Genomic DNA, 15,668 nt, shown 5'->3' with positions numbered 1-15,668 from the left:
CAAACTATATTACAAAGCGATAATCATGTGGAAAAATCTAATGGTGACTAAAAAGTAAAAGCACTTATCAGTGGAATAGATCAGGTATACAATACATAATAGTAAATGACCAGTAATATAGTGTTTGGTAAACCCAAAAATCCAGAATTCAGGGGCAAGAACTCAACATTTGACAAAAATTCCTGAGAAAAATGGAAAACAATCTGGCAAAAACTAGGTGTAAACCGAGATTTCACATTGTATACTAAAATAAGATCAAAATGGGTACATGATTTAGACATAAAAGGAGATATGATGAGTAAATTAGATGAGATTGAGAAAAATATGCCTGTTATATTTATTAATAAAGGAAGAATTTATGACCAGACAAGAGATACAAAGGATCATATAAAATAAAATAGATGATTTGGATTACATGAAATTAAAAACAAACAAAACCAATACAGCCAAAATTGTATAAATGATCCACTGTGAATGACTTAGATACTCTGATCAAGACAATGATCCAAGAGAATTCCAAAGAACCGATGATTTAAAAAGCTATTGACCTGAGAAAGAACTGATTACCTGAGTGCAGATTAAATCGTACCTTTTTCACCGTCTTCTTTCTTTTTCTTTTTTGCCTAATGTCTGATATAGACATCTGTTTTGCATCACTTCACGTGTATAATTGGCATCATGTTGTTTTCCTTCTCATTGGATACAGATTGGATAGGAGTAAAGGAGAAAATCAGGAACTCAGAAGTTTCAAAAATTAAATGTTAAAAAATAAAAGATAAAACAATAATATTTTTCTCCCTTGCTTATCTCATTTGATCCTCACAACAACCCTGGGGAGATAGGTGCTATTGTGTTCCCCATTGCTTTGGGGAGAAATAAATTTTCTGCCTTTTTACCAGGTTGTCATTTTTAAGCAACTTCATTGTGGAAAAGCAGATAAAAAGTGATCAAAACCAATTCTGTTAGGGTTGCCGTGTTGCTTCTGCAGCACTTCCACATATCTAATTGAGGGAATGAAGTTTAGAAGAGGACTTATTATTGAATCTGGTCCCATGGTTTCAGAAACCAAGTACACATGTTAACTCAAAGCTTGAATCATATTTATCAAACAGAGAGAATTTAAAGTAATATCAATTCCATCAAATGGCAAAGGAGTGAAAGGATACTGTTCTCAGAGACAATTTCCAAGTTCTTCGAAGGACTGGTCCTGGCTAATCTCTACTCCTCACACGAAGCAAACTCAAACTAAATGCCCCACCCCGATGACAGATGATTTATGGCCATTGCTAAAGGACCATGATAGAGATGGATACTAAGGGATGTCAAGCTATAATAGCCAAGAAAGAACAAAAGAATATAGTGGACCCAGCCAGGAACAGACAATACTTCCAGCACCTCAGAATTTTCTGCACCAATAGCTTCTTCTGAGGCTCAGCGCATGGACAGATGATGGGAGTCAGTAGTTGGCTGGGATGGAGTGGCTGCAGTTTCTACTGCAGTTGGGGCAAAGTGCCCTGGTGTTGAACCAGTGGGCCAAATCCAGTGGTAGCAGCCCAGTAGGGGAGGGGCACAGGCATGCCAACATAGGACCATAGAGAATCAGATTTCAATCGGACATCTGCTTCTGGGTTGAAATGAGTAGGCAAAGAAAACAGCAGACAATAAACAGCTTCTTTGGGGGGAGGGGTAGACCAGAATATATTCTCAACAGAAGATAATAACAAAGTCAAAGCTCCAACATCTAAAGAGTCCAAGAAAAATATGAATTGGTTTCAGGCCATGGAAGCGCTCAAAAGGGACTTTGAAGAGAAAGTAGGAGAGAGAGAAGGAAGATTTAGAGTTCAAATCCTGCCTCAGACACCTACTACTATTCTTATCTCCCTTTTATAGGTAAGGAAACATATAGAGATTTGTGAAGTGATTTGTGCAAATCATACCATTTAGAAGTAGAGCTATTACTAATATGATGCTGGGCAAGTCACTTAACAATTTTCAAGCTCAATTTCAAATGGAGAGAATGGTAGCACCTACTTCACGGGGTTATTATGAGGATCAAATGAGATAATTTATGTAACGTGCTCTGCAAGCCTTAAAGTGTTCAAATAAAGATCACCTACTATTGCTATTACCTTGACTTCAAATTCAGCCATCTTCCTACTCTGTTATTTTGAAGGACTGCTTTCCCCTCACTTAATTTTACTGATTCCCCCAACTCTAGCTATGCGATTTTGAAGTTTTCTTTAATACTACAAGAGACGGGGTGACTTTCCAGACATTTCCATCAATTCAGATTATTTATGTTATCTCTTATTGAAGAAGTTTTGGAAGGTTTGGGGCATGGTCAAGGATGTAATTTTATTCATATTATTAATGTAAGTGGACTGTTGGTACAAGCAAACTTTTCTTGGGAGGTTAGGAGGATATTTTAGGCTGAAACCTCAATAAATTAAAGTGTTAATATCCCTTTCCTCTTTGTTGAATCTGCTAATGATATTAATTGAATACCTTTTGTGTTCAGAGTATTGTATTGAGCAAAATCAGTAGGAATAAAAGATCTAGAAAATTAACTCTCTCATTTTTGTTTCTATAGGGAAGAAAAAAAACTAAACAGAACTGAAAATGACTAGAGAAAGAGGGATTAATGGAAGCTATAGCCCTTAGTCTGAAGCCTCTTTGGACTCCAGTTTTGTTATCTACAAAATAAGGGTTATGACATTTGCTCTCCCTACCTTACAGGATTACTATGAGAATAATATGAAATAGTGTTCTCTAAATGTAAATTCCTGTTTCATAGGTTAAGTCTAGCATTGGACAGGACCTTATAAATCACCTCAAACCTTGCTATCCAAGGGAATACTGGAGCCAGTTTACACTGGAGAGCTTATTGTTAAATTTTCATGGTGGGCTTTTATACTTCAGAAATTGCTATAAACCAGTGATTAATTTATCTTTTTTATTGTCTAGGGTTAATAAACCCTGGAAATGTTATTAATGCAGATTATTCTTAAATGTTTGTCATATGACGTACTCCCCCATAAAGAATTGATTTTTAACATTCTTACCAACACACCCTTACCTCTATCCTTTTAGAATATGGAAACCTCTTTACAAATGGACATTATTACCAATAAGTTCTGAATGGCAGCCAAATATAGGTATAAACAGATCCAGATCCAGCTAAGATAGGTAACATAAAAGTCCTTATAAGAATAAATCAAGGTTTGAAAGAAATGATAAATATGACTTAGGGAAGGAGAGGGGAAATTTATCCCACGACAAAGAAGTGACCCAGAGAAAAGGCACAAAGTCTGAATTAAGAAGATATTTCTATGGAGTAGTAGGGAATTAGTTTGGCTAGAATAGAATGTATATGTAGGGGAGTCATAAGAAATGAGATTAGATGAGTAACATTGGAGAAATTGATGTAGGACCTGGTAGAATAATAATAACATGCACTTCTAACATTCTTTATGGTTTACAAAGCACTTTCACTGGATTTATATTTAATATAGAGGAACTTGATTCTGAACTTTGAGAAAATAAATCAAGTGTCATTACTTAAGCTTCACCTCTAATACAGGAATGGTGGGAACTGTCATTGTGCTCCAGGTGAATTAAGATGGTTGTCCTGAATTTGTGAAGTAGTGACTTAGGAAATTTCAAAAGTCTTTTATTTAGTTCACAGCAAATGGAGAGATAGTTAGAGAATTATATACTCTAAGACTTCAAGGATTTGAACTAAACCTGTTTGGGTCTTTCCTCCCCCAACACAGATTACATCATTTAGTAGATGGTATTTGAGGTTTGATGTGGCAGAAAAATTCATCACCTTGTATCTAACTTAAACCTTTCCAAACTTAGCTAGTCCAGTCCTAGAACAATAGAAGTACAGTCCATCCATCAAACCTAATGTGGTAGAATCTGCCAGAATTTGTATTACACTGACATAGACTTAACCTCGCCCCCTCCCCCCCAAAAAGGCACTGTAAAAAGGCATTAGTCATGTACCAAAAGTCATTGTCCTATCCTTCCTTTGATCTTCCTCTTGCTCCCTCCATAGCTTTAAAATGGCACTTCTTGTAATCCTTACAATTTATTTACAGGTTCACTTCATAGAACAGAAGGATCATGCAGAGTTTTACTCACTTGAAATTTTTCTTACAGTTCACTGCTATCCTTTGCTATCCATCAGCTATCTGCTTTTTTCTGTTTCCCTAGGTAAATTCCTATTCACTTGGGCTTGACTTGAAAGAATCTAGATTTGAAGAAGAAGGAGCCCTGGTTCTTTGAATACTCCAGACAATGTAAAGGCGTGTACAAGATCCAGCCACTCTAAATCTACTAACACTAGAAACCCACTTCTACTCAAGGCATGATGAAACTGAGAGTAAAATGTCCTGGAAAGCAGGAAAACTTAGTTCTAATTCTAGTCCTCTTTTAATGATTAAAGGAAACCACTTTACCCCATCCATGACTCAACTTCTTTATCTATAAAATCACACGGGGCTAACTGATATTAAAAGTACCTTCTAGCTTTTGTATTCTATGAATATTTGTTTCCCCTAAGTATTCCTAGCAAGGTAAGCCCAGCATTCTACACCAAAGCTTGTACAATGAAGCCCAGCTATGGGGGGCACTGCTGCTGTCCACCCCTTCAGTGCTGAAAGCAGTGTAAGTAGCTAATTTCAATTTTGTTACAAGCACAAGTCATGGGTGTTAGTATTTCTCTGCTAATTGTCTTGCTAAAATAGAGATATTCAATCAAATTAAGTTAACTACACATTAGAAAACACTTTAAATCAAATAATATAAATGTATTGCATGTCTACTATGTGCTAGGCATTGTGGAAAATACAATAAAATGGAAAACATAGGACTTTTACCCTCCAGTAGTTTACATTTGGCCCCATAAATTTTAAATAAACAATTAACAATATATGGCAGTTTATGTTAAATCCCAAAATAGTGACAAAATAAATAAAACAAAAATCAGACAAGGAACAGGGTAGTGCCAAGATAAGACTTTATGGAGGAGGAAGAATTGAGCTGGGTCTTAAAGGAAGCATGTGATTCAAATAGGCAGAGAAAATAGGGAAGCATTCAAGGTTGGGAAATGGTATAAGAAAAGGCAGGGGGTTATGAAAACAAAAAGCATCACTGGGGGTTTTAGAGTCTGATTGGAATTTATACACTATCTTATGAAATAAGATATGTAAAACATTTTGAAAACCTTAAAACTACATGTTAAACTTCATATGTGTCTATGTGAACACATATATACTACATACATGTTATACTCTTACATATATGTCGAATATATGGCACTATGTCATTAATATACAGAAATAAGGAGTCAAAACTAAATGGGAGAAAATTATGGAAGGACATGGGTACCTTAATCAAGTGTTTGGATCATTCTACAGACAATGAAATACATTAAAAGCCAACATCCAATCACCTTTAACTTAAAATGTAGAGAAGGATACAGATGGAAGGGATTTTAGGATGCAGACCTTTCTGGTCTCTCCCACCCCTACTTTCCCAGAAGCAAATGATTTTCCTCTCTGAGGCTAACTCCTAGCTACTCTGAATATCTATTCTATATACTAAATTATATGCATACACATATGTATGTATATATGCAGATATATAGGTGTTAGATAATAGAAAGAAAGATGATAGATAGATAGATAGATAGATAGATAGATAGATAGATAGATAGATAGATAGATAGATAGATAGATAGATAATGTCATGTGCCCCATCAGAAGGTAAGCTCCGTGATGGTAGGAACTTCCTTTTCCTTTTGCTTTGTATTTCTAGTGCTTGATGCATTGTGATGTTTATTGATTGTTGAAGTGACTTACATAAAGTAACATGACTAGTTAGTGGGAGAGACAGAAATAAAACCAAGGTCCCCTAATCCCTGCCCTATTTTCATGGCACTACATGTTACCTTTGAATTGATTTATTCTGCAGAATAAATAAAATAATGCATTTGGTAAGAGGTCAGCCATTCAGGGTTCAAAAACCTTATGCTCATGACTTTGAAAGATCAAGAAAGGCAAGGGTTTGTTAATTCTGCTTAACTCAAGTCAAAGCTAATGATTTTGAACAAACATAAAATGTTTTCTCACTTTGGGATAGGACAAATGATCAGGTTTCTGCATAAAACCTTAAGGCATTATATAAATGAAAGCTGTTGATATTCTATTGGCTGTCACATATAAATTTTATTAGGAGCCCCAGTTGTGCAAACTCATTCTGGTGGAATAAGGGATCCTTATTTAATCAATTAAAGAGAAAATGTATGCCCCAAAGCATAAAGATTGAGAGTCTTTGCAATTGTTATTGAAGCTACAGCTTTCATGCTTCATAAGTCTTTTCAGGATTAATTACCTAATCATCTCAATTCTCCACTGAGAAGAGAACAGCTCCCTCTTCTCCAAAGCCAAATTCTCTAAGCATAGGCCCAAGGGGAAAAAAAAACCAAAACCAAAAAAAAAATAAGAAACTTACTTTGGGAGCTGATCCCTAAAGAATGACTATCATTGTATCATTTCATCTATGTTTTCTTTAAAGATTATAATAGAGTGTATTCAGGGTACTTTGGTGGATTCAAGCTTACTTTGATATGGGAACCTCTTCCTCTAATACTGATGATAGACCCTCCAAACCTTCTCACTATATCCTTTTAATTCTTATTCAATATAAATCCTTCAACATTCTGGAGGCCTTCTCTTTGTGCTTTTAGTATCTCGTCATCACCAATGCATATCTAATTGTCCATTTGCTATCATGCACTCTCACCACATGACCAGCCCACCTTCTTTTCAAGTCCTAAATGAACTCAATTTCTAGTATTTGACTTATTAAAATCACTAGGATACATTGATATTATAGAAATGGAGATTTGCAACAATGACCCATGTGGGATTATAAAAATGAGCTGAACAATTTCCCAAATCTAATTCAGTCCAGGATCCCCATACCACTCAATTATGATTCTAGGTCACTGTCCACCTAAGATATACAAATTGCTACATTGACTTAATGTGATGCAAATCTAGCTACATGTTGTAGTCAAGTTAATGCATGTTTTCATCCATTTTGTTTTTCTATTATAGATTGCCTGGTTTTTTGGAAAAAATTCCAACTATTTGTGCTGCTTAATTATTGCCTCAATCCATTTTGGAATATGTACAACCTCTTGAGATATGTGGATAGCAGATTGGTGTTGTATAGCTTTACTGGAGAAACAAAGAAGTATCTTTCTTTTCCTTCCATGACTGTGTGTAAATACAATCAAAGTAGGTTTATAAAAACTTGTTTTCTTATTGGAGGGAGGAGATTTGAATGAAATATAAATAAATGTGATAAATTTATGGGATAGCCAGTGTTTTCATAAAATCTGAATGAGTTTTTTAAACTTCAATAACTTAGATGGTAGGTAAAATAGATGATTTCTAAATGCCATTTCACAAGGAGATTTACTATTAAAAATCATGACACTATTATGTTATAGAATGAGAAATAAGCATATTTAAGATGCCCATCAAAGATTAAAAGTGAAAAGGAATTCTCTGTACTGAACAATTAATGATCACATCGGTCTAAGGAAAACAAAAATCACCAGTCATTATCAGATAACTTATCTTATCCCTAAATGCCCAAGCTATTAAAAATTTAAAGTTGAAAACATAAAGATATAAATGCTTTATGGGTATATCATTAATATGTGAATTTTTAGAATTTTGTTGAGACCTAATTTTTTATTTTTTCTTAAAAATTTCTTTAACAATAAAAATATGTTTTTGTAGCCCTAGATATTGGAGAACAGCTTTTCTACTTTTCTCAATATAAAGTGATCACCAAATTCATTGAAATTTCATCCAAAAAGACCTAAGTAATGCACATATTCCCAATTATGAGTTTCTCTAAGACATAGATAGTAAAGTCTAATATATTGGGAGTCTTCCAGACTCAAAATCAGAAAAACAAAATATGTTCAAATATTGTTTCTGCCCTTTTTTCATTAAAAATTATTGATATCTTTTGTTTTTACACTGCTTCAATTTTCAATATATCCCCTCCTACTTCTCTACTCAGAGAGCCATCTCTTATATGAAGAAATAGAAAAGAAAGAGAAAACAAAAGTAATTCATCTAAATTAACACATTAATCAAGTCTGATAGCATACATAGTACTCCATACCCCTAGTCACCTACCTCTGCACAAAGAGGAGGGGGAATCAATCTTATACCTCTTACTTGTAGACAACCTTGGTCCTTATAATTATATGGCATTTGGTTTCAAATTTATGGTTTGTTTGGTTGTTTTTTTTCCCCCATTTATATCACTGTATTCATTGTGTATATGGGTTTCTTGGTTTTTCTTAGCAGTTTTTTTTTTAATTTAAAAAATTCTGTCCTTTGATACTTGCTTTTTCTAATAGTTGCTTCTTTGAAAATGTTATTTCTTATCCTGTGTACTATCTATAACAACTTATCCATCTTCTAATCATCCTCCCAGTTAATTAGAGTTCATTGAACTTTGAAATCCACCTAGACCCTAAGTAGCAGCAATAGCACCAACAGTCCCAGATCATTAGGAATAAAAAAAGAGGGAGAAAAAATATAGATGATTTTGATGAGTCTTACTCCTAAACCATGCCAAATTCTTCCCTTATTGCCTCCTTGTTCTGGCACACAAGTTCTAGTTTAGCCACATAGATCTTGCTATTACCAGAGGAGAAGCAAACCTATTCCAGATACAGCAACAAGCCCTTCCAAAGTATCTCATTTCAATTCGAGGTAGCTCTGATAATCAGGAAGTTCTTCCTTATGTTGAACAGAAATCTGCCATGCTACATCACTGCTACCTGTTTGTCCTGGTGCTTCCATTTTTGGGCTAAGCAGAAAATGTCTAATATCCATTTTGGCTCTTGTACAAGGATTGGAAAGTTGATTCAAAAAGCAACCAATTAACAAAATTATTTCTGAGTGCCTGTCGTGTGCCCGGAACTTGTGCTGGTACTGTAAAATACAAAGTTATAAAATACAAGCCTTCTTAAAAGAGGTCAACAATATAATCAGGGAAACAAGACTTATAGACATGACTCCCTATTATAAAGGGTGTCACAATCATTTTAGGGAAGATTTAATAGCTTAAAACCCCATAAAGCATGTATATCAGTGTATATTCTGATGTGATCAAAGTCCTAAGTATATTCCATTATGAGAATAGGAGAACCCCATAATAAGGTGCTAATTGTGCAATACCGAATTGGAATCTATCTCTCTCTCTCCCACCCCCACCCCCTCAGTAAGATCTTGCTATGGACTCAATGCATGAATTTCAATTCAATTACATTCAACAAGCATTTAAAAAATGACTACCATGTGTCAGGTGCTGTGAGAAGCAGATATACAAAGATAAAAACAAAACTGTCCTCATTCTCCAGGAATTTGCATTCGACTAGATAAAAAACCTAAGATTTTGTTGATATAAGAAAATCCCATTTGAGGAAACTACCAATGGAGGCAGACAGCTTCTCGGCAATTTAAAGTCTCAGAGAGTTACCTAGAGCAGAGATATCAAACTATACATAAGGATCTCTGCCAGTTGCACATTGACTTAGGTTTAAAATGTGCTGTTATTTGTGTTTTATTATATTTTATTAGTTTTGCTAACAATTTCCCTATTATATTTTAATCTGGTTCCATCCACAGAGGGCCACATGTTTGACACCTCTGGCTGAAAGCATTGAGAAATTAATTGATTTGCCCAGGATCACACACTCTGTATGTATCAGAGCCAGACTTTGTCATGAGCTTCTTCATTCTGAGGCTCGCTCCATACTTACTAGGCTCCACTGCTTCAACAATACAAGAACTATCATCCCTATTTTATAGAAAAATAAAGTGAGGCTCACAAAGTTAGGTGACTTGCCCATGATAACACAATAAATGCCAATAACGAAACTCAAGCCTAGGTTACTCACCATGTTATCTCACACATTCATGTACAGTTAGAGAGAACCATTCATTTCAAGATCTTCAGTTTGTATTGAGCACAGGTGTGCTCAATTCTGACTTCCACCATCTAGCTTCCTTGGTGGAAAGATACAATAATTGGTATTGACTTGCTTACGCTGAACAGATGTAGTGACATGAAGTTTGTAGATCTATATTCCCATAGAACTCATTGACTGTGAGTAGTGTTTTCCTGTCTCACACATGACCCCAATCTTCTTAAAGGACTGAATTTGTAAATCAAAGGTGCTGGATTTGAATCCTGCCTTAGCACATTACCACCTGTGTGAACTTAGGCATGTCATTTAAATTATCTGGGCCGGAATTTCCACATCTGTAAAATGAGGGGGTTGGGCTAGATGATATCTTAGGTCACCTTCAGTTCTAAATCATTTTGCAAATGCATTTCAGAAGCTCATTCATCAGGAGGCAGTGATTATCAGATGTCTGTCTCTGTGACTTCTTTTCATGATCATAGCCTAATGATTTGGAAGCTTTCCAGATGAACAGAAAAATATTCTAACACAAACTTCTGGGTAATTGCATTCACCTTCACATACAACAAAATAAAACAGGTTGAGGTGTCCTGACATAGTGGAAAGAGTAGTGGACTTGGAGTCAGGAGACCTGGATTTGAATCCTAGATCTAATATTGCCTAGCAGTTTGAGCACAGAAAAATTACCAAGCTTTGGTTTCCTTGTCTTTAAAATACATAGGAAAATATTTACTCTAACTATCTCACAGGGTTACTGTGAGGAAAATTACTAGAATGTAAAGTCCTAAGTCCATGTCAGTTATTGATATTATTTACTCATATATTGCTACATATTTTCATATGATATTTTCATTATTAAACTGTAAATATATTGTTCTGGACCCAACTCTGTTTTGGGGGATATTATTATTCTCTTACATTTTTGATTTCAAGTGCTGAAGAAGGATATTGTTCAGTACCACAGAATTAGTGGTAAAGTTATTTGGAATCTTGATCTCCTACTCATTTCTTCTTTCTATAGTACTTCCTTACTGAACAAAGGCCAAGGTCTCCCACTGAATTTAGAGCCATCGCCAATTGTTCTGAAATCTATCTTGCCACTGGAGAGATTGAGGCTTGTGACTTTGTACAGCCCTACCTCACTTAAATCCAATTCACTACAAGTCAAGACATCACTCTTCTGATGTCACTGGTCCTCTTCAAGAACAAAGGACAAACAAAAACAACAGTACTTCCTTAATGCTCAGTGTGATTGACTATGACTGATATATAGGCACGGTTGCTATGTTTGTGGGAGATAAGTGGAGAGGGATATCAAGGAAAACCAAATATCTTCCAATATTTTAAAGCATGGAAGAAGAAAAATGTGCCCTAGAGGGCAAAAATAGTAGCAGTAGGAAGAAGTTCTAAATGGGCAAATTTAGGCTCAGTGTCAGAGAAACATCTTAACAAATAATATTTAACAATTAATTAATGATTTCTATGGGAATACACATCTGTATATTTCATGTCATGCAATCTGCCCAACTTAAGCAATTATACCAATTAATTGTCCAAAAGTGGAATGGGCTATCTTGTAGGTGGTTGGTACCCTCACACTGGGTGTCTTCAAGATAAGGCTGTGTTACAACACGTTGGGTGGGTTATAGAGGGCATTATTTTTCAGGTGTGAATTGATCTAAATGGCCTTCAAGATGCCATTACAACTCTGAAATACTATAATTTGGTGATATTTTTGGGAATTGAAGGGTGATATTTTTGTTCAAGATTCCCCTTCTTTTTGATCTTCATATGTGATATTTTAAGAACTTTTGATATGAGGGAATAAGGATCAGGTGCCTATTGCAACCCCAGCTCACTGATCCTGTCTTCCCACAGGGTTAGAAATGCATCAGGAGGCCCTAGATGTCTAGCCCACAGGAAGAGAGAAAGGAGACAAAGATAAGACAGAAATGGGGTGAGAAATAGTTGGGTGAGTGAAACAGACCTTTTTTTAACCTTGAAAGTATGCCTTTCTCAAAATAAATATAAATTGTTTTTATTAGGGAAGAAGAAGAGGATGGTCACATTTTAGAATCTAACAAGCTTGTTGCAATGTTAAAGAGTCCCTGACTGTTATTTCGAGAGAATAGTATAATTGTGGGGTTTCCTATTGCACTTCAAAGCTTTAAAAAAATCATGCAAATTTTGATTAATCTATGTATTTATTAACTCATACAGCCTAATTAGCTTATTAAATGAAATTGAATGCATTTTATGGTTCTGTCCCTAATTTTCATATTCAGTAAATAATATGTGGTTTAGGCTGTCTATGCCATGGTTTTTAAACATTATTTTGCATAAGCTAAAGCTAAGTGTAGCTCATGTAAGTCACCAAGCTTCATTCAGATGGAATTATAGATTCTCTGAATTGATGGTAGTCCAAAAATTATCTCTAATTTCTAGACTTAGTTTTTCTTCTGGAAAGTTATCTTCCCTCTAAATATCTGACTCCTATCTGGAAAATTTCTTTCCCCCAGCCACCACTTTCCTGGACCCCTACACATCTGGAGATTGCTGTTCCTCAGACCTTCAAAGCTGGCAATTTCCATAGTCCATATGATCTTTCTAATTGGTTGGTTACTTTCTATGACATACCAGGCAAAAACAAACCAACAAAAAATAATACAAAACATATAATAAATATTCCACTTTTCTCAGGCAAAGCCATAGCCATTGTCTCCACCTCTAGGTTGCCTGTTCTGTGAGACATAATCTGAGCATGGCTGTAATGGACTAGTGAGAATGATGGAAGAGCCCAAGGTAACAGAAATGGCAAGTCCAGAAGAAGCTGTCATGGGATCATCAGTCTTCCTCCTTTCTAACATTTGTTACCCAGGAGACTTTTGGCAAGGCATTTATCCCTTTTGTGTGTGTGTGTGTGTGTGTGTGTGTGTGTGTGGGCGCATGCACGCACACATGTGTGTAATTATTAATTAATAATTAAAATTTTATTATATAAATATACTACTTGGGCAAATATATTTAAAAATAAAAAATATATACAATTTGGGCATATATATTTAATAAATTATATGTATGTGTGTATGTGTATGTGTATATATATGTATATATATAAATATATGATCAAATGCCAACTGAAGATCCTTTAAATTCTAGCGATCTATGATCTAATATCTCCCCATTCTATACTTCTAACTCTGCCATAGCTTGATTGTCATCCCACCTGAAGCCTAGTGATGCCCATCTAGTGACTGGCTCAGCAGTCTTATATAGCCCTTTGTTTGTTTTTTGGGGGAGGGGGGTGGGGTTCTTTTTTTTAAATGGGAAATAATTCCTCTAGGAGGAACTAGTAACTTAAACTCATCATGGGCAGCTCAATAAATTCTTATTATCTGTTGATTTGTGTCATATTTTAACTCCTTCTTAGCCATCTATGTCCTCACCTTTCCTGTCCAAAAGATCATTCTCCCTTGCAAAGGAAATAAAAGCAATATAGGAACTGAGTAGCTCTGTCCTTTTCTCCATCCCCTATTACTATTGTCTTATCCACCTCAAACATCAATCCAAAGCAACTTTGATGCTTTTTTTCTTTCTCCAATAGAGTTTTGTTTGTTTGTTTTTTAGGGTTTTTTGTTTGTTTGCTTTTTGGTGAGGCAACTGAGGTTATGTGACTTGCCCAGGGTCACACAGCTCATAAGTGTCAAGTGTCTGAGACTGGATTTGAACTCAGGTCCTCCTGAATCCAGGGCTGGTACTCTATCCACTGTGCCACCTAGCTGCTCCTCCAATAGAATTTTTAGAGGCCCTTGCTTGTTTATTTCCCTTGTCTTTTCTTGCCAGTTTTCATTCATTCTGAGCTTCAGGCCCCTGAAATCCTCCTAAACTATATCCTCCCTCAGACAAACTTGGGCTCCTCCATGTATTGTCTTTCTTTTTTTTTTGTTTTTTTTTGTTTTTTTTGTTTTTTTGTTTTGTTTTGTTTTTTGCAGGCAATGGGGGTAAAGTGACTTGCCCATGGTCACACAGCTAGTAAGTGTCAAGTGTGTGAGGCCGGATTTGAACTCAGGTACTCCTGAATCCAGGGCCGGTGTTTAACCACTGCGCCATCTAGCTGCCCCCCATGTATTGTCTTTCAAAGGAAATATTGCCAAATGAATATCTGATTCCCTACCTATATCTGTTTATGCTTATATGATATGACTTAAAGTTAATGAATAGGGGGCAGCTAGGTGGCGCAGTGGATAAAGTACAGGCCCTGGATTCAGGAGTACCTGAGTTCAAATCCACCCTCAGACACTTGACACTTACTAGCTGTGTGACCCTGGGCAAGTCACTTAACCCCCATTGCCCTGCAAAAAAAAAACACAAAAAAACCCAAAAAAAACCCCCAAAACTTAATGAATATAGGATTTATGTGTGGAAGAAATCTCTAATCTCTCTCTCTCTCTCTCACATTGTATTAGTAGTAACCATTATCGGTAATTGTGGTTATCAGATCTGTCAGAAATCACATGAATTAGGCCAAAAAAATCAGTCAGATATGTTGTCTTCCTAGATCAGTTTTTAAAATTTATGTTCCTTGTCAGAATGACTATTCATGTATGTGGAAAATGTACCCCTCTCCACAAAAAAAACAGCATGGATAAATGCTATGAAGTGTGTCCTAACAAGGTGGTCCTTCCCAAGACTGAATATCCCTTTCTTTATGCAGGCAGAGAACTAAATTGAGACTCTGTTCATTGAGGTGAAAGGGCACAGGCTTCCAGACAGCCCAAAGTCATTCATCTCTATAGACACAATCCTACCACTCCCAGGAATTTATAACTGAGAACTATTACTTAAACCAGTGGAGTCTATTCTCAGTCCATGCACCCTAGGTACATGGCACATTGCCCTGGCTGGGTACAAATGAATGGAAGGAACTGCTGATTCAACATGAGTTGAAAGTTAAATGAAATTCAACAGGAAGTTGCAAATAAAATGACTGTCATAGATGTAATGTTTTTATGCATCTGGTTGATTTCCAAAGACCATTTTCCAGGCTAAGGCCAATGGAGGGGGGAGAGGAAGGCAGCTTGTTCTCCATATGGGACTTCCTCCAGGGGTTAACAAATGCTCCTGAACTGCAAGTCTTCTAAAGAATCAATCACTTTGCCAACAAGAGACATCAGAGAAATGTCTGCCTTGTCTGTGCTTGGCATCACTGCCACCACATGGATTAATGAATTCTGTGTCCTCTAATCCCCCTCATTATACACCTCTGTTTTATACAAGTAGCCAAATGTCTCAGGATTCATTTTAATGAATGTGAGTCATTGCCTAATTTCCAGTAGACAGAATAGCCAGGTTGTAGGGGAGCCATGAACAAAGCTAAAAATACTGTGTCACCTGTAAGAAAACCTGCATAATACAGTGACACACATTCAAGCACTACCCTCCCCTCACTACCCCAACCTGAAAAAAACCTAAACTACAACAACCACTTGTCAGAATGTTTTTTTTTTTAATTTAGATCAGCAGCATGAGTGAGGTATAATGAATAAAGTGCCAGACTTTGAGTCAGGAAGCACTAGATTCAAATCCTAACTTTGACACTAGCTATTGTAACCTTACAAGTCACTGACCTAAATACCTC

Source organism: Dromiciops gliroides, chromosome 6 (assembly GCF_019393635.1).
Source record: "Dromiciops gliroides isolate mDroGli1 chromosome 6, mDroGli1.pri, whole genome shotgun sequence".
Taxonomy (NCBI): Eukaryota; Metazoa; Chordata; class Mammalia; order Microbiotheria; family Microbiotheriidae; genus Dromiciops; species Dromiciops gliroides.
Note: the sequence above shows the minus strand (reverse complement) of the source record.